Genomic DNA, 21,567 nt, shown 5'->3' on the forward strand with positions numbered 1-21,567 from the left:
TGAATTCATTCATGCTTCTTCATTATAGCCGTGATAGGCTACGTAAATTATTACGTAGCCCATCACAGCTAACGCAGGGACACTATTTGCGTCCCTGCAGAGGCCATGATAGGCTATGTAAGTATTTATGTAGCCTATCAGGGCAAAAAAAACACAAAAAAACAGCGAATGCAAATGGAGGCGGCTACGGCAGCCGCCATTTGTGTTCCCTTTTTTTTTGCCATTTTAGCCTACGTAAATATTTACGTAGGCTATTACAGGGGGGGGAGGAACGCAAATGGCAGCCACTATGCCATTTGCATTCCCTTTTTTTCCCCCCCATAATAGCCTACGTAAATATTTAAATAAAATATTTAAATAAAACGGCAAAAAAAAGGGAATACAAATGGCGGCCGCCGTAGCCGCCGCCATTTGCATTCGCTGTGTTGTGTTTTTTTTGCCATGATAGGCTACATAAATATTTACGTAGCCTATCATGGCAAAATACAGGGACGCAAATGGCGGTGGCTATGGCAGCCGCCATTTGCGTCCCTGCAGGCTGCCCAGCAGCCGGATGTCTGGCTGCAGGCAGCCCTGGCTGGCAGCTCCGTGGAATCTCCGCAGAGCGGAGCTGGCCAGAGAGAATTTCGGGGGGAGGGAAGGAGCGCCTCCCCCCCACCGCGAATGTCACCCTTCGAAAAGGTAAGTGACTTTCGTACATCCCTACATTTAAGTATCCAATGTTCCCCCCCATTGTTTGCCAATTTTGCCACAGTTGAAATACACCTACTTCATTCGTGTTCTGAATTGTGTTTTGCTCCCCCCACCCCCGCCACGCGTGCATTTGACGGTTTCCTAGAAGTTGCTTTTCCTGTTCAAATTTTATCGCTTCTGGGGAATCACCGGAGAACACAGACTTTAAACCGACAACCTCTTCCCAGACTAACAAGTGCCCTTGCTCATTCCTCCCCGCCAGCTGCAGTAGGATGTATTCCATCGTCTAAAGGAGCCAGCAGGGAAAAAACATGTTCGAAAAAGCAATGGATTCCCCAGCAAGTGTTGCAGATGTCAAGAGCGTGCAATTAAACTCCAGTCAACTGACAGCTAATGTGCTAATCTGTCAAGTGGAAGGCAGCAGCTCTGCTCTCATTTTTCAGAAAGAACCACAGGTGGGGGAAGATTCCTGGCCAATTTTTTCTTCGCTTGCCTTTGCCCCACCCAGCGGACGGTTCTTGGGCCTGCAACGCTTGATGGGCACAAATCAACCCAAAGGGCCCGAGAGGCGTTTTTGAGAAGATGCAGGCGCAATGGCAACAAGGGGTCAGCAGCTTTTATCCTCCCTTCACCCTTCAATGCCAGCTGCACTTACCTCAAGCATGGGGGAGTGTCCCTTGTCTGGCAATCTGCAGCCCAGAAGCTCTGCAAGAAACTTTGCCATATACAAGCAGGGAAAGAAGTGGTTTTGCCTAGAGATCTCCTTGTCAGCGTGCCAGGCAGGATATCGTTTGAAGCTCAGCAGAGAGAGAGAGAGAGAGAGATTCTTCCTTACAGCCAAGCCCATGCCATTTCTTCCAGGAGGAAGACTTGTTTATCCAAGCTCTGTCTGTGCCAGCATTGTGCCAAGGAGGCCGAACAATGTTGCTAAGGATCCCCTCTGAACTGGACAGGTGGTAAGCAGCCTTAGCACAACCCCCAAAAAAGAGAAAGGTAAGAAAGGCATAGGATAAATCCACCGCTCAGGGGCTTGGGCTATTTGGTGCTTGCTTCCAAGCCTTTCCCACTGAATGTCACTATAACCACAGTAAAAGGGAAAGGGCTCCGCAAGGGGGAGGTGAGAGGGACAACAGTTCTTGCAGCACATGAAGGCAAGCTGTTGGGAGGAGAAAAGGCATAACGCAAATCACCTCCTGCATCACCAGGTGATTTCAGCCGACACAGGAGTGCAGGAGTGAAGCAATGCCAAACTTCTGTTCATGGCAAAGCTGAGAGGGTCCAGAAGGTCAGCAGCAGCAAAATGCAGCAATCCAAAGCAGGACCCCTACACTTCAGTTTCCGGGCTGGCAGAGTGCCTCATGGGGGCAATAGGGCCAAAAGCAAGTCTGGAATCAAGTCCAGCAAAGCTGGTTTCTTGTCAGGGTCAGGACTGGAACTTCAGACAGGAAGCCCAAAACTGAGACTCGTGATCTCCCCACAAACACACACAGGCACAGAGAAACAAACATAATAAATAAACACTTGTTGTGCATTTGTTTTTGGTGCTTCCAGACGGAAGGCTCCGAGCACTACCCACCTGAAAGCATTGTGCAGCTATTCCGTCATTTCCAGTGGAGGCTGGTGGCTCTGATGTCAGGGGGCGGTGAATCCACTCCGGGTTTCAATCAGAACTCTAAAATAGCTATCCAAGGTGCTACCCAAGGCTGGTCTAGAAATGCTCTCAACCTCGGTAGTCTTCACCTGTAAAATATGGAGATGAATATCAGTGATCAGTTGTCTCCTTTGACCAGGTCTTTGTGTAGCTCTGCTGTCCAGTTTTAGAGTTTGGTGCTAGAATGCTTGGTCTGTAGTAACTCAGAAGTAGATTTGCACTCGAGTACGCAGGCTCATTTGCAGTGGGTAGTTGATTCTGCACCTTGTATCACCATTTTGCGTCTGGCTCCACCTGCTCAGTCATTATTTTCAATTTGTCTCTGGTTGGTGAACCTCTGGGTTCTAGTAGGGATGTACGAAAGTGACTTACCTTTCGCGGATTATGTTGATGGTGGGGGGGGAGGCATTCCGTCCCTCCCCCCGGAATCCTGGCCAGGGGGGAGGTGCTCCGTTCCTCCCCCCGGAATCCTCGAACGGCCGGCTGTGCTTCGCGGCAGCTCCGCGGAGCAGCTGGCCAGGCCCGGCCCGGCCAAGCCAAGCCAGAGCCGTCCGCAGCCGGATTTCTGGCCGTGGAGGGCTCTGGGTAAAAAAAACACACACACACAACCAACCGCGTATGCAAATGGTGGTGGCTACAGCCGCCGCCATTTGCGTTCCTTCTTTTTACCATCTTAATCTACGTAAATATTTACGTAGGCTATGACGGCGAAAATAAAGGGGAACGCAAACAGCATAGCGGGCGCTCTTTGCGTCCCTTTTTCATTCACCGTTTTAGCCTACATAAATCTTTACGTAGGCTAAAACGGCGAATCAAAAGGGGACGCAAATAGCGCCCGCTACACTATTTGCGTTCCCCTTTATTTTCGCCGTCATAGTCTACGTAAATATTTACGTAGATTAAGACGGTAAAAAGAAGGAACGCAAATGGCGGCGGCCATACCCACCGCCATTTGCGTACATAGTTTGTTTGTTTTTCTAAACCCACCCAACCATGATAGGCTACGTAAAGATTTACGTAGCCTATCACGTCTTTTTTTTCAAACCTAGCCATGATAGGCTACGTAAATCTTTACGTAGCCTATCACGTCTTTTTTTTTTTTTAACACAAGCCTGGAAATGGCGGCGATGGCAGCCGGTCGGAAGACCAGCTGCCGCCGCCGCCGGAGCCGCTGCCGCCCAGAAGATCCGCCCCAGGTGAGTCTCATCCTGGGGGGGATCCGCAGGGGGGTGGCAGGCCGTTCCGCCACGGAGTTCGGAGGGCCGAATGCACTGGCATTCAGCCTCACCAAGATCCGTGGCGGAATTCTCTGACATCCCTAGGTTCTAGAAAAAAAACAAAGTAGACCCCACAAACATGAAGTCTTTCCAAACCTGCCTCAGACAGCAAAACCTAGTTATCCTCCCTTTTCATCCTACCTATTTAATGTCTGCCCATTTCACTGTAAGTACCCTTATAACCTAAGTACCCTTGTACTCCAATGTACACCCTTAAATTAGGGATACACCGCCTCAGGCTCGTTTGCCAAATCTGGTCTACCTCAGGTCCAGATCCGGCCCTCCAGGATTCCCTAAACGGCCCCACGCCCTTCCCCTGCCCCCCTTTCCTCCAAACACCAACTGTTTGGAGATAGCCCATATTTTGTGCAGCTTTTTCCCCTATTCTAAAAGGTCGAAATTCCTCTCCTGTGCCTTACTGCTTTTCTACATTAGGCTGTTAATTGCTATGTCTACTTTCGGTTTCGTCACAAAACTGAGATCTGAGCTCTACACAAAGAGCTTTTTCTTTCCTGCTTTTCCACTACATAACCTCTAAGTGGTGCTGTGCTATAGCAGAATATCGCAATTACACTAATAGGAAAATATCTTTTATTTCACTTTCAGAAATAATACATTTTCCCCACTCTATATAAAACCCAGGAAAGTGCTCTTAAAAAACAGAAGCAAAACTGACGTCATCTAAAGAACCCATAAACAACCATGAGTAGGTAATCACAAAAGCACAATAAATGCACCATGAAGAAAAGCTCTTGGTTCCTGGCAGTAAGAGCTTTACCCTAAAATATGCTGGTATTTCTGGTGGTTTCGCCCCACCCCCTTTGCCTTTGCCACACACACACACCCATAACCCTTGGAATGAGCTCCCTGAGAGCTTCTCCAAAATGGAATTTGGCCCTCAGACTGAAAGAGGTTCCCCACCCCTGGTGTAAATAGTAATACAGGGAGGACTGGTCAGCCTACCCAAGAGAGACATAAATTAGAAAGTGCGTCCTTCCAAGACTAGTTAATTGTCCAACATTTAGAGTGCTTCATTTGAGATAACTTTCATAAGCATGGAGAGCACAGGAAGCCCATCTTTTTCTGCTGTGGCACCCCGGTTGTGGAATGCTCTCCCCTTGGAGGCCTAGATTTTAAATTGGTATTAGCTACCTTAATGATTTGATTTGTTTTAGCTATTTAAATTATTTATTGTTTTGTACTGTTTAAATTAATTTTACCTGTACACCACCCTGAGATCTTAATGATATAGGGCAGGATACAAATGTTTTAAGTAAATAAATAATAAATACATCTTAGATGAAGCTTTCCTGATAGGCTTTGTATAAGCACCTGCGTCTTTACTGGCCCACATCACAAGGGCCTTTGGCTGTGGGGTAGATTCCTATCTTCTAGCTCCTTTGTTCTTGGACTAGCAGCCTGCATTTGGGGTCAGTGGAGACAGGCCATCTGCCTTCTAGGCCATTCAGCCAGGCATTGGAAATGTATTTTGATTTTTAGACTCTGGGCATCAAGCGCAGGCTTGGTTGGGCACCTGCCAAGGGCCCAGACCCCAGCAAGGACCCACTGACAACAGCCCCCTGGAGTTGTTCCTCCTCTTCACCACTGCAATCTGCTTATTCACCTGCCTCTCACTCTGACCAAGACAATGGTGGTGGCAAGAAGGAGGAGCCGAAGATGCTGCTGCCTCCTTGCTCACTGCCTCTCTGCCTGCAAAGCAAGCAAGTGGTTGCAGTGACAAGAAAGACAAAGACGAGAAGTATTTATTGGGTTTTAATTATATTTATAAACTGCTCTATATCTGAAAAATTCCCAAGTGGAATAGCAGCTGGTGACAATGGCAGTGAGAAGGTAGACTCACTGAGGGAGGGGTGGCCCAATTGGTGGCAATACAAGGTATAGTGATGGCCACCAATTTGGATGGCTTTAAAAAGGGATTGGACAAATTCATGGAGAAGAAGACTATTGATGGCTACTAGTCCTGATGGCTATGTGCTCCCTCCTGTATCGGAGGCAGTGTACCTATGTACACCAGTTTCTGGGGAACATGGGTGTGAGGGTGATGTTGCACTCCTGTCCAACGTGTGGGTTTCCTGTGGGCAGCTGGTTGGCCACTGCGCGAACAGAGCACTAAACTAGATGGACCTTGGTCTGATCCAGCATGAGTCTTATGTTCTTAGGGGGCCCATTGAGGGTGCATTGCCTGTGGGCTTTCAAAAACCTGGAGCTGGCACTGCTGCTTAGAATATCCAGCTCCCTAGATGAAAGAGAGGCAAATCTAAAGCCCTGGTCTTACCAATGACTGGGGGAATCCTCCTTTCCTTATACAAATACCTGTGATATGAATAAGCTACCGAAGCTGAAAAATCACACTTATTTTTTAATTTCCTCTAACACTATAATACTGATTTTGATAGCACTTTACAGCTTCAAAGCACTTTATGGGCATTAACTAATTAAACTTCTCACCACCCCTCTGAGGTAGGTAATGTGTGTTGAAAGGAATAATTTGAACTATTCTGACACTTTGATAGCTTCTAAATTAACTACTCCAAGAAGAAATGTAGGCATTGCTACAGACAGCCCCATGAAGACCTGTGCTGATCGTCCCACAAATGACAATGGATGATTCGGAGGGGGGGGGGGAATTAAACATACATTTTATAAGTCTTTCGTAAAACTTTACCTAGAGAAAACAGCAAGGGATACTGTGCACACACCTCACCGTCCAAAACCCAACAGCAGGACAGAAAGGAAGGCATTTAAAGGAGATAAGAGCCCCAGAATAACTTCCATAGAAGGAAATATTCAAAAGAGAAGGATTAGACCATTGAAGATATTATGACTTGCTAGAGAAACATACAATTAATGGGCCGGTTTGCATGTAAAGGCAGCAAATCGTGGGTTAATTAATTACACCATGATTTGCCACAGTGTGTGCCCAGCACATGCCATTGCCACTTTGCATGATCCACCTCTGATCAGTATGATTGGAAGTTGATTCATGACTCATAATACTAGAACCCGGGGTCATCCCATGAAGCTGATTGGTGAGAGTTTCAGGACAGATAGAATTATGATGTGTGAACCTGGACGCTATGAGTTAGTCTTGGGCTAAGGAACCCACAGATAACCTAAGAACTACTCATAGGTTAACTGTGGGTTGTTTAACCCATGATTAACACATAGTATCCAGGTTCGCACATCACAAAATAACCTCCGATCGGGCCGATCAGAGTTTGATCATGCAAAGTGGAAGTGGTAGGCGCCAGGCACACACTGCAGCAAATCCAGGGTTAATTAATCCATCATTTGCCACCTTTACGTGTGAACTGAGTCAATGACTGATACAGCCAGGACTACTCTGCAATATGAACTTTCTTTTTGTAGTATAAGGAAAATACTTGTTGGACTAATTGCTATTCTTTATGAGTAGGGGCTGTCAAAAGGGTTTTTTTAAAAAAATTACTTGCTTAATTACCAGCCTTTTAATAGATTCATTTGAATAAAGTTGTATATTTCTAAGACCTCAAAATAGATGCCCTTGAAGATATTGAAGGAAGTATAGGATAACTTGAAATTTAATAAACAAAAGCTACAACTCATTGTTAAAAATGAAAGGGCAGCTTTAATATTTCTTTCATTCCCTATTAAAGCAGTACACCAAATTCACAATAATCTCAAAAATAACCTTAGGCCAGGCTGGGTCGGTCATGGGCCCATCAAAGATATTCTGGGCCCTTTTCTAAATTTTCTGCTTTGCTTCCAAAGTTGTTGTGGTGATTTGGGTGGGGTGGTTAGCTGCTACTCTATTGTGAGCTATCTTTGTTGCAATGCAAAGTATTTGAGGGCAACTTGATCTTGAATGGGTAATGAAGACCCATCAACTTTACAAAAGACCTGTTCCTGATGGAGATGAAAACTGCTAGAACTGGTTTGTTGAATTTGAGATCAACTGTTTCTCCCTGATTCTGGGAAAAGAAACTCCTGGAAAATCTTGAGCTTGTCATCTTATGCTTCTTGGGAACATGTCCCTCTCTTTCCCTCAAGCAGTCTCATGTCTCTCCAGCCAAACCCCAATGAAGTCCCAGCTTAGTGATGCTCAACCTGTTCTGGAGGGGTTTTACTCCCCCTAAAGGATCAGGTTCATAGTTTGGGGGTGATCTTGGATCCAGAACTGTCATTCGAGGCACAGGTGGACTAGGTAGCACAAAGCATCTTTTATCAGCCTAGGTTGCTATACCAACTACATCTGGACAGAGATAACCTAGTTACAGTTATCCATGCTCTGATAACCTCTCATCTGGATTACTGCAATGTGGGGTTGCCTTGAAAACGGTCTGAAATTTCAGCTGGTCCAAAATAGGGAAGCAAGGTTGTTAACTGGCCAACATGATCATATCATGCCAGTACTTTTCCATCTGCACTGACTGCCAGTCCATTTCTGGGCCCAATTCAAAGTGCTAGTATTAACATTAAAAGCCCGAAATGGCTTGGGGCCAGGCTACCTGAAGGATCATCTCCTCCCATATCTGCCCACCCAGATCCTAAGATCATCTTCAGCAGTTCTTATCCAGGAGCCCCCGCCAAAGGAAGTGAGGTGGGTGACTACTAAGAAGAGGGCCTTTTCTGCTGTGGCACCCCTCTTCCCAGAGAGGCTCGCCTGGCGCTTACACTGTGCTCTTTTCAGTAGGGATGTCTGGAGCAGGGAAAGTCGGCCCTCTTGGAGCTCGGTGGTTTTCCCCAGAGCCCCTGGCTCAGCTTGTGCTCACGAGCCAAGCCATGGGCTCCCTGCAGGAAGTCACAGACTCCCAGTGACGGGTCACTGTGCTCAAGTCTCTCCTTCTCCCTCCCAGGCCCCAGGAGGGAGAAGGAGAGACGTGCATACAGTGGTGGCAATGGCACTGCCAGTGGTGGCGGAAATCCGCAAGCTGGCCCAACTTGACCTGAGCGAACTAACACTATTTATCTGCTCCCATGGCTGAGTGGTTAGGGGACTGCTCTGTGGTGTTTGCAGTGTGGGCTCAAGTCCAAGTAGCTCCTTCTCTTTTTGGGAACGGCTGCAGCTCAAGAGTGGAGCACATATGTTGCTCGGAAGCTGCAGCTGGTACAGAACGCAGCAGCTCGCCTGATTAAAGGCAGCCGCCGGCGAGAACACATCACTCCAGTGCTGAAGGAGCTGCACTGGTTACCAGTTGTTTTCCAGGCCAAATTCAAGGTGTTGGTTTTGACCTTTAAAACCCTATATGGTTGCGGCCCAGCCTATCTTAAGGAGCGCCTCCAGCAACACCAGACAGGCCGCTTAACAAGATCAGCCTCGGATGGCCTTCTCTCTGTCCCATCAGCCAGGACAGCTAGACTGGTGGGGACGAGGGAGAGGGCCTTTTCTGTGGCGGCCCCCACTCCGTGGAACTCCCTCCCTAGGGAACTCCGCCATGCCCTCTCTTTAATGAGCTTCCGCCACGCATTAAAAACGTGGTTGTTCTGACAGGCATTTAGGGTGGGTTAGGGTAATTTTAGAAATGTGATGTTTTTAATGTAGAATGTTATTGTTTTGAACTGTTTTTATTGTTGTACGTTGGCTGGGTGACCAGCCAGATGGGCGATTAATAAATTTAATAAATAAATAAAATAAATAAAAATGAGTTGCACACAGAAGATCCCAGGTAGACATCTCCAGGTAGGGCTGGGAAAGACCGCTGCCTAAAATCCTTGAGAGCTGCTGCCGGCAAGCGTAGACCTGGGGCGCAGAACCTCTTTCAGTCCGAAGGTCGAATTCCATTTCAGAGAAGCTCTCGGGGGCTGCATCCCAGTGGTGGGCGGAGCCAGGCAAAGGGTGGGGCCAAAAATACCAGCAGGTTAACACTCCTACTGCTGGTAACTAAGCCTGAGGAGAACCTTTTAGAATGGGGAGGGAAATTGCACAGAAGCTGGAAAATCACCAAACAATCAGTGGTTGCGAAAAAGGTGGTGCGGCCAGGGGAAAGAGGGTGTGGCCTTCTGGGGAACCCCAGAGAGCTGAGTTGGGAGCCCAAGCAGGCCGGTTTTGTTCAACACCCTTGGTGTAGCCAGTACTGAGCTAGATGGACCCATGGCCTGGATTAGTAGAATGTAGCTTCCTACGTTCCCAAGACTGAAGCAGCTTTGGGGTGTAGTTACTCTCCATGGGGTTGCAGGTTTTGAAGTTGTTTTTAGGAGCCTGCTCACTTCCAGTCAGCTGTGCTTGTATATTTATACATGCAGAGAGATTACAAAGCAACTGCATCGCCATTTGTACTCTCACTCTCTTAGAATCATAGAATAGTAGGGTTGGAAGGGGCCTACAAGACCATCGAGTCCAACCCCCTGCTCAATGCAGGAATCCAAGTCAGAGCATCCCCGACAGATGGCTGTCCAGCCTCACCTTGAATGCCTCCAGTGTGGGAGAGCCCACCACCTCCCTAGGTAATTGGTTCCATTGTCATATTGCTCTAACAGTGAGGACGTTTCTCCTGATGTTCAGCCAGAATCTGGCTTCCTGTAACTTGAGCCCATGATTCCGAGTCCTGCACTCTGGGATGATCGAGAAGAGATCCTGGCCTTCCTCTCTGTAACAACCTTTCAAGTACTTGAAGAGCGCTTTCATCTCCTCCCTCAGTCTTCTCTTCTCAAGGCTAAACATGCCCAGTTCTTTCAGTCTCTCCTCATAGGGCTTTGTTTCCATTCCCCTGATCATCTTTGTTGCCCTCCTCTGAACCCTCTCCAGCTTGTCTGCATCCTTCTTAAAATGTGGTGCCCAGAACTGGACACAGTACTCCAGATGAGGCCTAACCAGTGCTGAGTAGAGGGGAACTAGTACTTCCCGGGATTTGGAAGCTTGTTGTTTATTCGTTCAGTTGCTTCCGACTCTTCGTGACTTCATGGACCAGCCCACGCCAGAGCTTCCTGTCGGCCGTCACCACCCCCAGCTCCCCCAAGGTCAAGTCCGTCACCTCCAGAATATCCATCCATCTTGCCCTTGGTTGGCCCCTCTTCCTTCTGCCTTCCACTTTCCCTAGCATCAGCATCTTCTCCAGGCTATCCTGTCTTCTCATTATGTGGCCAAAGTACTTCAGTTTTGCCTTTAATATCCTTCCCTCAAGTGAGCAGTCTGGCTTTATTTCCTGGAGTATGGACTGGTTTGATCTTCTTGCAGTCCAAGGCACTCTCAGAATTTTCCTCCAGCACCACAGTTCAAAAGCATCTATCTTCCTTCACTCAGCCTTCCTTATGGTCCAGCTCTCGCAGCCATAGGTTACTACGGGGAATACCACTGCTTTAACTATGCGGACCTTTGTTGTCAATGTGATGTCTCTGCTCTTCACTATTTGATCAAGATTTGTCATTGCTCTCCTCCCAAGAAGTAAACGTCTTCTGATTTCCTGGCTGCAGTCAGCATCTGCAGTAATCTTTGCGCCTAGAAAGACAAAGTCTGTCACTGCCTCCACGTTTTCTCCCTCTATTTGCCAGTTATCAATCAAGCTGGTTGCCATCATCTCGGGTTTTTTGAGGTTTAACTGCAACCCAGCTTTTCTTCTTTCACCTTCGTCATGAGGTTCCTCAGGTCCTCCTCGCTTTCAGTCATCAAAGTGGTATCATCTGCATATCGGAGATTGTTAATGTGTCTTCCAGCGATTTTAACTCCAGCCTTGACTTCATCAAGCCCAGCATGTTGCATGATGTGTTCTGCGTACAGGTTGAATAAGTAGGGTGAGAGTATACAACCCTGCCGTACTCCTTTCCCAATCTTAAACCAGTCCGTTGATCCATGGTCTGTTCTTACCATTGCTACTTGGTTGCTTCTATTAATGCAGCCCAAAATAGCATTTGCCTTTTTTGCAGCCACATCACATTGTTGGCTCATATTCAGCTTGTGATCGACAACAATTCCAAAATCCTTCTCGCTTGTAGTGTTGTTGAGCCACGTATCCCCCATCTTGTAACTGTGCATTTGGTTTCTTTTTCCTAGGTGCAGAACTTTGCATTTTTCCCTATTAAATTTCATTCTGTGGTTTTCTGCCCATCGCTCCAGTCTATCCAGATCACTTTGAATTTTGTTTCTGTCTTCCAAAGTATTAGCTATCCCGCCCAATTCTGTGTCATCTGCAAATCTGATTAGCATTCCCTGCACCTCCTCCTCCAAGTCATTAATAAAAATGTTGAAGAGCACTGGGACCAGGACTGAGCCCTGCGGTACCCCACTCGTTACCTCTCCCCAGTTTGAGAAGGTCCCATTGATAAGCACTCTCTGAGTCCGATTCTGTAGCAACTGTCGATCCACCGGATCGTTGTTTCATCTAGCCCACTTTGAGCTAGTTTGCTCATCAGGAGATCATGGGGCATTTTGTCGAAAGCTTTGCTGAAGTCGAGGTATATGATGTCTACAGCATTCCCACGGTCCACAAGGGAGGTTACTTGATCAAAAAATGAGATCAGATTCATCTGGCAGGGTTTGTTCTTGACAAATCCATGATGGCTTCGAGTAATCACTGCATTGTTTTCAAGGTGCTTACAGATGGATTGCTTTATCATCTGCTCCAGAATTTTCCCAGGGATTGATGTCAGACTGACTGGTCTGTAGTTCCCAGGTTCCTCCTTTTTGCCCTTTTTGAAGATAGGGACAACATTAGCCCTCCTCCAGTCATCTGGCACTTCACCCGTCCTCCATGATTTCTCAAAGAGAATAGAATAGTGGTTCTGAGAGTTCTTCTGCCTGTTCCTTTATTACTGTAGGATGCAGTTCATCTGGCCCTGGAGATTTGAACTCATTCAAAGTAATGAGGTGTTCCTTGACCATATGCCTATCGATCTCAAGCTGTAATCCTGCCCCCTCAGCCTGTACTTCGCCTTTGCCAGGGGGGTCATAGACCCTCTTTTGGGAGAAGACTGAGCCAAAGTAGGAATTGAGCACCTCTGCCTTTTCTTTGTCATGTGTTATCGTTTTGCCATCCTTATTTAATAGCTGAACCACCATTTCTTTCCTCTGCCTTTTACTATGCACGTAGCTGAAGAAAGCCTTTTTGTTGCTTTTAGCATCCCCCGCTAACCTCAGCTTGCTAACTAATCTTGCTCATATTACTGTATTCATTGCTGGTTTTACTGTGTTTATATTTTTCATCGCTTTTAACATCTTATTTTTATTTTATTTATTTCTGACACATACCACTGAATATAATACAATATCTCAGCAGTTGAAAATAAATATTAAATATTAAAATCACATTTAAAATACAATATTAAAAACACAACATTAAAAATAACTCCAATTACAATAAAAGCAATACTAAGAGCAGTAAGATGGAGCGGCATGGCTAATTTAATTACAGCCCAGGGAAATCCTGGGCGAACAAGCGTGTTTTCAGGAGCCGTTTAAAAGACGCCACATTTTCTGCCTCCCGAAGTACATGAGGGAGGGCTTTCCAAAGGGTGGGTGCCACCACAGAGAAGGTCCACCATCGGGGTGGGCCTCCAAATCCAAGTATCCAGGGCAGAGTGGAAGCCTCAGCAGAAACAATCCTCGCCTCTGCCGCACTTCCCACCCTGCATTTCACTAAAGGGGGGTTTTCTCCCATCTAGCTGGAGCTTTTGTGATCTCAGAGAGGCTGTTGGTATGGTTCTCTCTGCGCCAGCTTTGAGGCGTCAGGGGAGGGGGAGGGGCAGGGAGCGTGGTTCCCTGGGTCTGAAGTTGGAGCACTGTCTCCAACCTCGGATCCAGGAATCCGAAGTACTGTGGCCCCTCAGACACCATCTACGGGCCATAGGATTGCTCCGTTAACGGTTCTATGTATTTTATTGCTATACGCTGCTGAGGGAGGGCTTCTGCCCTGAAAGGCGGTCAAGAAATATTTTAAATTAAAAAATACAAAGGAAACAAAATCCTGCAGCACTGGACTTCTCAGGACAGATCAAGTATCTCCCTAGAGTTTTAATCATTTGTTTTTGATATAATCAACAAGCACATAAAAATATTCTAACAAAACACAAACATTAAACAGGAAATCCAATTACAGTCAGCAGGGATCACAGGAGTTTCAATGCATTAATAACCTTATATTTACCCACAAAAGTTCTTCAGGGCTTTAAGATTCAGTTATAATTATCTAAATGTATCTTTCCATATCTGTCCATGACATGGTGGTGGTTTTCTCTGGGTACTTTGTTAATAAAATCAATGAATTCATACCAGATTGTATGGAAGGTGTCAGATTCTTTTTGCTGTCTTTGTGCCCTTATCTGTTTAGTTAGTTTTTCAGTAACACAATACTCCAAAGGTAGTTATATCACACAATAGATCTGTAGATTCTTTCCAATTCTTTGCTATTAACTGACAAGACGCTACCATCATAAAAGTCAGCATTTCTTTGTCTGGTAAATGTTCTTTAGGGCCACTAAAGGTAGATAGTAGTGCCAATTTAGGATCCAGGTGAACCTTCACTCCTGTTATCTTACTGCAAGACAATAAAATGGTTCAGCGGCTAGTTCTGACAATCTGCTTTGAACAACATTGGGCTTACAGATTCATGTGTCCCAGCAGCTAAAGAAGCATCTTATTCTTGGTAAGCATGGTAGAACCAGCTGGCTCCATACCCAGCCAGGGAACATCTTGACTTTGCCTTCCCAGCCCCAACAGCTACTCATACAGAAGACCAACACAGGATTACACAACTTTTTCTCTGATCCATAGCAGAGTAGCAGGTATGACAGACTGCTGTGGATATTAGAGAAAAATAGATGCATTGTCATCAGAAGCTTTTGGACTCTTGCTTAATGCATCTTTCCACTCGGTTTAAAATGTGCCTTTCTAAACTTCTTAAGATTTGCATAATAGTCTTTATCTTCTGAGTTTAGGATACTGTTGCCTACACCTAACAGTGAATACAAAAATATGAGTTATAGTCACTCTCATTTAAAGCTTGATTCTATCTTATGACCTTTCGCCTCTGCTTATTTCCCTCTGCTTCTTGGGGCACAATCCTATGCCCATTAAGACAGAGAAAAGTCTTATAACTTTTACTGTACGACCTTTTCCTGTCTAAACATGTATAGGATTGCGCCTTTCATTAGCTATCTTTCTGTCAAGTCAGTATTTTGAAGTCAGTTACAATCAAGTCTGTCAGTTACAATCAAAGAGCCGAGTCAGCTGCTTTCTGAGGTCACAAATGCACCCTGGGAGAACCTCTGAGAGGTCTGTAAGGGGGCGTTTGAGTGGGAGGGGAGAGGCCAGGATGTTTCCTGTAGCCTCTCCAGCCCCAGTCCTGCCCCTGCCAGCGTGCCTCACTTAGATAGGCTCAGAGGCCCGTCTCAAGCACAAACAAAAACAGCAGGCAAAAATCACTCCAACACTCCTTCCACCCTGCCAGCAGCAGCCTATCAGGGCATTGGATACATGGATGCCTCTGAGTTCGGAGGCTTCCATCTAACGAGGGTGCAACCTCCCATAGGACTGCACCCTTAGATGAAGCTCCCTGCTTAGCTACTGAAGATCGTGTTAGAAACAGAATTTGCTTCTGATGCTAAATGAAGATGAGCGGAAATATTTTAGAATTCTAAGCAGATAATAGTAAAACTAGTCCAAAGACACAGGAGGTCAAAGGAAGGGCACTCAAAAATCACATAAAAAATCGGAACTTCCGGTTGGAGCCAATATCGCTCTGGTAACATCCCCCGGGCTCTCTATGGGAGCTTTCTCAAACCTTTTTTAAAAGGTTGAAAAACCTTTTCATTCCCCCTTGGAATTAAAAGGGGGGGCAAGGCACCATCTGGATAACTTCTTGGAGAAAAGTTCCCCCCTCAAGATAGTGGGGGGGCTGGATTCCAGGACTATCTCTCTAGAGCTTTACCAATGCAAAAAGCTGTAGTGAGACTACTATTTCATAGGAGAAAACAGGGCTGACGTGTTCCATAATAATATATGCTTTAAGAAATATCAGCAACTTCTGAGGGATGATTTAAGAGATATTAACAATATCTGAGAACATCTGAGGACCTGCAAGATCTGTTTGAGAGAAACATGACTGCACCGAAGAGAAGAAAGGAGCTGGCATCAACTCCCCCCGCACCCCCCATGTCAAAAGTTTCGAAAACAGAAGATATAGGGGAATTATTTACTCTGATAAAGACTTTATCTTTGCAATTTACGGAGCAAGCCAAAAGGTTGGATTTAATCCAGAATTCCATCACCGCCTTGCAAGGAGCTGTGGATTTAATTAATGCATTGCGGCAAAAAATGGAGACAAAATTAAGGAGCTAGAAGACCAAGTGGCAGGAAATGAAACAACGACACAAATTTGTTTTAAAAATGCCTCTGATACAATTTCTCAACTGGAGGCCTTCACGAGAAGATCCAATGTACGTATTATTGGGATTAAAAATCTGTCTAATGATGTAAAATTACCTATTTTTGTGGATAAACTTTTGCATGAGATACTCCCTATCCTATCTGATTATTTACTTGATATTGAACAGGCTTTTCATGTGCCAAATGCTAAAGGGACTGACTATATGGTCATAGTCCAATTTGCAAAAGTCTCCAGTAAGAATTATATCCTGCATTTGGCAAGATAGGGTGGAAGCCTTTCCTGGAAACAAGATAAAGTTATGTTATTTCCAGACTACATCAAAGAGATGGCAAATAAAAGAAGGCAATTTATCAAAGCAAGAAATATGGCAAAACAAATGAACTTACAATATTACTTAAAATATCCTGCTACACTTTGTATTGTGTTTGAAGGTCAGATGAAGAAGTTTCTAAATCATGAAATGGCAACGGCATGGCTGAATGTAAAAATGCGTGAGATTTCTGTTACAATCCCATAAACTGGAATCTTTAAACAAGATTTGTTAACTGTTTGTGTTTAGTCTACATGATCCAGGCTAGGTCAGAAGATAAATGATTATACATATATCCGTTTATTCTCTTTCATCTTTCGTTTTTTCTCGCTTTTCTTCATATTTTTTATTTCAAAATAGATATGGTATGCTGTATTTACATTTATTGTTTGAGGGTATATTGTGTACTTATATATCTAGTATAAAATATATTACTGACTGTTGAAGGTTTATATTAAGTTTTATTATTATATAACACTATATATTTTTAATAATAATAATATAGGCTTCTGGGAATGAATTGTAGACCTGTTTCTTTGATATAAGATTGATGATATGATATTGAAATGTAAGGTTGTTTATTAAACTGTAAGATTGTTAAGGTTATAGATATAGTTTTTAAGACAGAATGGCATCGGAGGCCTGGGGGTACTAGAGCTTAAACTTAATTCTTTAAAGGGGAGGGAGAGGGAGAGGGAGATGGGGAGGGAAGGGGAAAGAATCTTCTTTTTTCTTCACTTCCTTTCCTCCTCCCTTTTCCTTTTTTTTTTTCTTTCTCCTCTTTTTGTTATTGTGGTGTCCTCATCAGAATATTGTATTGTTGGGAAATTGTACTATTGATCAGGTTGTTGGTAATTTTGGTATTGTTTATTTCATTTATAAAGATAAAATAAATAAAAATATATTTTTTAAAAATCACATAAAAAATCAAGGGTCTTATTTTGGACCTTAGTGGAATCTTATAGAACTGGATGCAGACTTAGTCATGCTTACAGGAGACCCAGTGTTATTACTAATTTAAGTCCCATTGATTTCAATGGGTCTAATCTAAGGGCTTCTTCACGTGGATTTTTGTGCATGTGCGTGCACAATTGTCGTTCTTCATTCACGGTATTTTGTTATTCTGCAGCAGCTGTCCCACACCTTCCCCTTGTTTTCCCCATGATATTTCTGTATGCAGAAAATGCAATATTATTTGAAGCCACACAATGGATCCATCACCAGCAGCCGCTGTATTGCTGACATTGCAGTATGACGTGCTTTGTGAAGACAGGTGTTGGGCAGTGCAGTGTTGATGTCACTTAGTGATGACGATTGTGTGGGAGTGTCACCCGCTCACACCTCCCTTGACCTCCAGCCCCTTCACCATTCCACTCCTGGGAACAGTGCTGGGAATTTTGGAAGTGCAGCATACCAGCATTTCACTAGTACAGCATGTGCATCCAACCCATCCTGACATGGAGATGAAGCAAGCCTTATTTTTAAATTACAAACTGAACTTAAAATAGTCCATTGTTAAAAGTGCACATCAGAGACTCTTTTAAAGTAAGATATTTGCAAACTCATGAAAACTCAGCATATAAATATGAGAAACAGCGCTGAGAGATTTCAGAACAAAAATATCTGCCAGTATCTTGACTTCCCTTCTCCTTTGGGACAGTTCAGAAAGATCAGCTGAGTAAGAACTTTGATTTAAAAGCATGCTCCCTAAGAATCCTTTTGAAATGTTTTTCTTACTAACACCACTATTGCATTTTTGTACATATTTTATACTAGGGCTGTGCACCACTTCAGTCCAAAGCCCAGATAACAAGTTGAAGCGGGCTGCTTTGGAAGTGCCTCCACATGATACGAGGCAGAGCAGAATAGCAATGAGGCACCCCAAAGTGAAGCAGCTTGTATTCAAAGCACCTTGTCCAACTTGGTGATTTGCTCTGAGCAACCCAGACAGCCTGGTGCCAAAAGTATCAATTTGAGAAAGTTCAGCAAGGGGTTGAGGAGGAGTGAGGGTGGAATGGAGGAGGAGGAGGAAGGGAGCTTTGGTGAATGGAAACTCTAGTTGCCAAATCAGGGCTGAACGTAACCCAGCAATCTCCAATCAGTGACAGTGGTGGAGGAGGCGGGAAGACTGAATAACTGGAGAAAAATGGCTGCGTTTCAGAGACAGAGATTATTCTGGTGGTGTCACTTAGGGATGTGAGAACCCACCCCCGTCGGGGTTCTCCAGACCCCCCCCGATCCCCTCACCCATCCCTCCGCCTCCACCACAATCACCATGTTTTTAAAAAACATGGTGATTGGAAGTCTATGTGCACATAGACTTGTACGCAAAAAGCACCATAAATCTTGAGTATATGGGCAATTCACAGCGCTTTTTGCATATAAGTCTATGTGCCCAGGCAGGAGGAGGAGGCACAGCACACGCCCCCACCACTCACTAGCTGTCTCCTCCCCATGAGCAGGAGACGGCTAGCAGCCCTTGACAGCTGAGCAGGCAGGAGGAGGAGGAGGAGGCACGGGGCTGAGAGGTAGAGCTCTTTGCTTTGAGAGTTTTTGTGGAAAAAATCAAATTTCAGCTGCACCTAGCTTAAAAAGTCCTGGGCCAAACTGTCTGAGATTTGGCAGGTGAGATCCCCTCCATGTTGGCAGAGAGGCCTCTAACATCTATTAGTCCATGGCTAGTCTCTCCGAGGTTCTCTCCTTAACTAGAGCTGGGAAGTGGTGTCAAGTCTGAACATCCAGATGACATCCTTCAGACCACTAGTTCACCAGCTGCAGAATTGCAACTGTAATTTGAAGTGGGTTTCAAAACCTTGGTTAAGGAAAACCCTGAGCCATGGTTAACCATGGTTAAAGTTGGTGCTGTTCATGACCTGCTCAACCATGGTTAAGGAAGGAATATGTTCCAGGGAGGGACTGTGGGGCTCCCATAGCTTGCTCCCCAATCTGTTAGGAAAGAGACAAACTTCACAATGATACTGAACAGGTCTGGCCCAAGCCATTCTGCTGCATGAGTCAGAGCAGCTAATGGTGCCCTACCAAAATTCAAGATACATAGTACTCAAGCCTGATAAAGTTATTTTAGCATCTGAGGCAGAAAACCCCACAAGTGTCGATCCCCTTCCCTGACCATTTTTGATGGTGATGATAACGATGACAATTTGCTGTCCTTTCACAACAGAATCATCTGCCTGAGGCAGCTGCCTCACTCTGTCTAATGGTAGTGCCGGGCCTGATACTACTGAAAAAGAATAGGGAACTTGCAGTTGTAAATTAAAATTGCTCAATGTGTTTTGGTGGAAACCTTCCTCGGGGGCACAAGAATTCAGTTCCTTGAGTTATATTGGTAATGCGACATCTCGAGGAATAATTCAACAAGGTGAATTTGTGTGTTCTCAAGGAAAGTTTCCACTGAGGCATGGTGGGACATTGACTATTTCATGAAAGTTCCCGGTTATTTTTCAGTACCATTTTGAAGCTTGCCCCTGGTTTTGCTCCTTTGCATTTACTCCCTAGTTTGTTAACCACAGGGAGCCATGCTATGTCTACATCACCATTACAAATGGCCATGATGGCTGAGAATGCTGGGAGTTGTAGTCCAAATCATCTGGAGGGCACCAGGCTGGGGAAGACTGAGCTAGGACAAAACCTGTAGGGGAAGCAGGGCTTCTGCTGGGTTTTCTGGGAGTCTGGTTTAAATAGTGCAGCAGGGGATGGGACTTCAGTTTGCAACAAAGGCGAGAGTTGGCTAATGAGGGCTCAACAGACATGTCATCATCAGCATCAGAGTCATTTCCCACCCAAATTATGACAGCAGCGTTTCATCAAGATACACATTCTGTCACAGGGCTGGATATTCTGTCCTTTCGCAACAGTCAGACAAGCCCCATGTTATGTGTGATGTGAATCCTTTTGTGAGACTCCAACAAGGAGTGTCTGTTCACATTGGGAATAAGAAGACATTGCTCAGTCAGGTTGTCACGAAGTCCCTTGGTTCCTATAGTAAGAGATGCTGGAGATCAAAGCCGCTTAGAAGCCCGAGCCCCTGCTCTGGAGTGAAGTACTGCCCCCTAACCCCAGATGTGTGCATGCTAGGAGCTTGTATTCCGACTGGAAGTAGCAAGCCCCCCAGTAGACTCCAGTAGACTTCCCCGAGGGCAAAGAGGCAGGGCTTGGAGAGAGGAGTTGGCTGGACCCACAAAGGAAAGCCAAGCTTCCACAAGCCAGAGTAGGTTCCCTACCCCTGGAGTAGACAAACTTGGGCTAGACAGACCTTCCTATGCTCCTAAGTGCTGCTCTACATCCCAAGCATAACACAAGAAAAGGGAAACTAAGTGTCCAACTAGACATGACTTCAAGCACCTTTTAACTAGCTGCAAGCACATGATTAATGTTTGCAACTTGCTTTCTTTACACAAAGCAGTCATGGGGAGGGGGGTGGTCTTTATGTGGACTGGTGGATAGCTTGGAGAAAAGGGGTTAACCCTCCCCCTACACCAGTTTCCTGATGAAAACCCACCCCCTGCTGTTATTTGGCCCTGTGTTCTTCTACTTGCTCAACTTGTTGCACAACTGAAAGCACAAGAACTGCTGTAGAACCTACCTATTATAGCGCTACATGAATGCCGGTGTAAGCATTTGCGGAACCTGCTATTGGCTATTTTCCTTCTGCTCATAGTTCTTGGATCTAATCCGCTGTTGTTGCTTTGTACTTGCTGATCTGAAGGATGCATGTTCTTGCCTTTGGGCGGGGAGAGGGGTTAGATCAGGTAGCCTCTGGCCCTCCCCATTTTTCAGAATTCCCAAGACCAGGAACTTAAATAGTGCCAGTGGATGGGGAGAAGGTAAGAGTTAGAAGAAGGGGAAAGACTGTAGCTCAGTGGCAGAGCACCTGTTTTGCATGCAGCCGGTCCCAGGTTCAGTCACGGGGTCTCCAGGTAGGGCTGGAAAGGCGCCTGCCTGAAACCTTGGAGAGCCACTGCCAGTCCGTGTCAACAGTACTGTCATGATCCTTCGTCCTCCCCCTTTGCAGTCAACACACTCAAGGCTACTAGGCTTCAGGCTCACTACTTTAATGACTAACTTCCTTACAAATGCAAAACTCTAGGAAACTCTCAGACTACAATGAAAGCAGCTAATCCACACAATTACAAATATCAATAGAGGAGCCAAAGTGGAAGTTAGAGAAGTTGCCAGCAGTCTGAACAAGAAATTCTTGGCCAGACTAGCATCGGAGGGATGTCCCTCCCTTATGGTATGCAGGCTTTCACACATAGCCACCCTGGTGGACTGTCTGAGCTGCACCTCTAACTTTTCCCA

The 21,567-nt window shown here is 45.4% G+C and overlaps 1 long non-coding RNA gene across 1 annotated transcript in view; it reads right to left on the bottom strand.

Moving 5' to 3' along the window:
* Positions 1–2,138, bottom strand: part of LOC146343654 (uncharacterized) — a 95,247-nt gene extending 93,109 nt beyond the window's left edge. The window contains exon 1 of the long non-coding RNA XR_014791954.1: positions 1,349–2,138. This is a non-coding gene — a long non-coding RNA (uncharacterized LOC146343654). The remainder of the gene's footprint in view (positions 1–1,348) is intronic.
* Between the last annotated feature and the right edge of the window lie 19,429 nt (positions 2,139–21,567).

The sequence above is a fragment of the Heloderma suspectum genome, chromosome 5 (assembly GCF_057233095.1).
Source record: "Heloderma suspectum isolate Gila_16-S chromosome 5, 16-S_ref, whole genome shotgun sequence".
Classification (NCBI taxonomy): Eukaryota; Metazoa; Chordata; class Lepidosauria; order Squamata; family Helodermatidae; genus Heloderma; species Heloderma suspectum.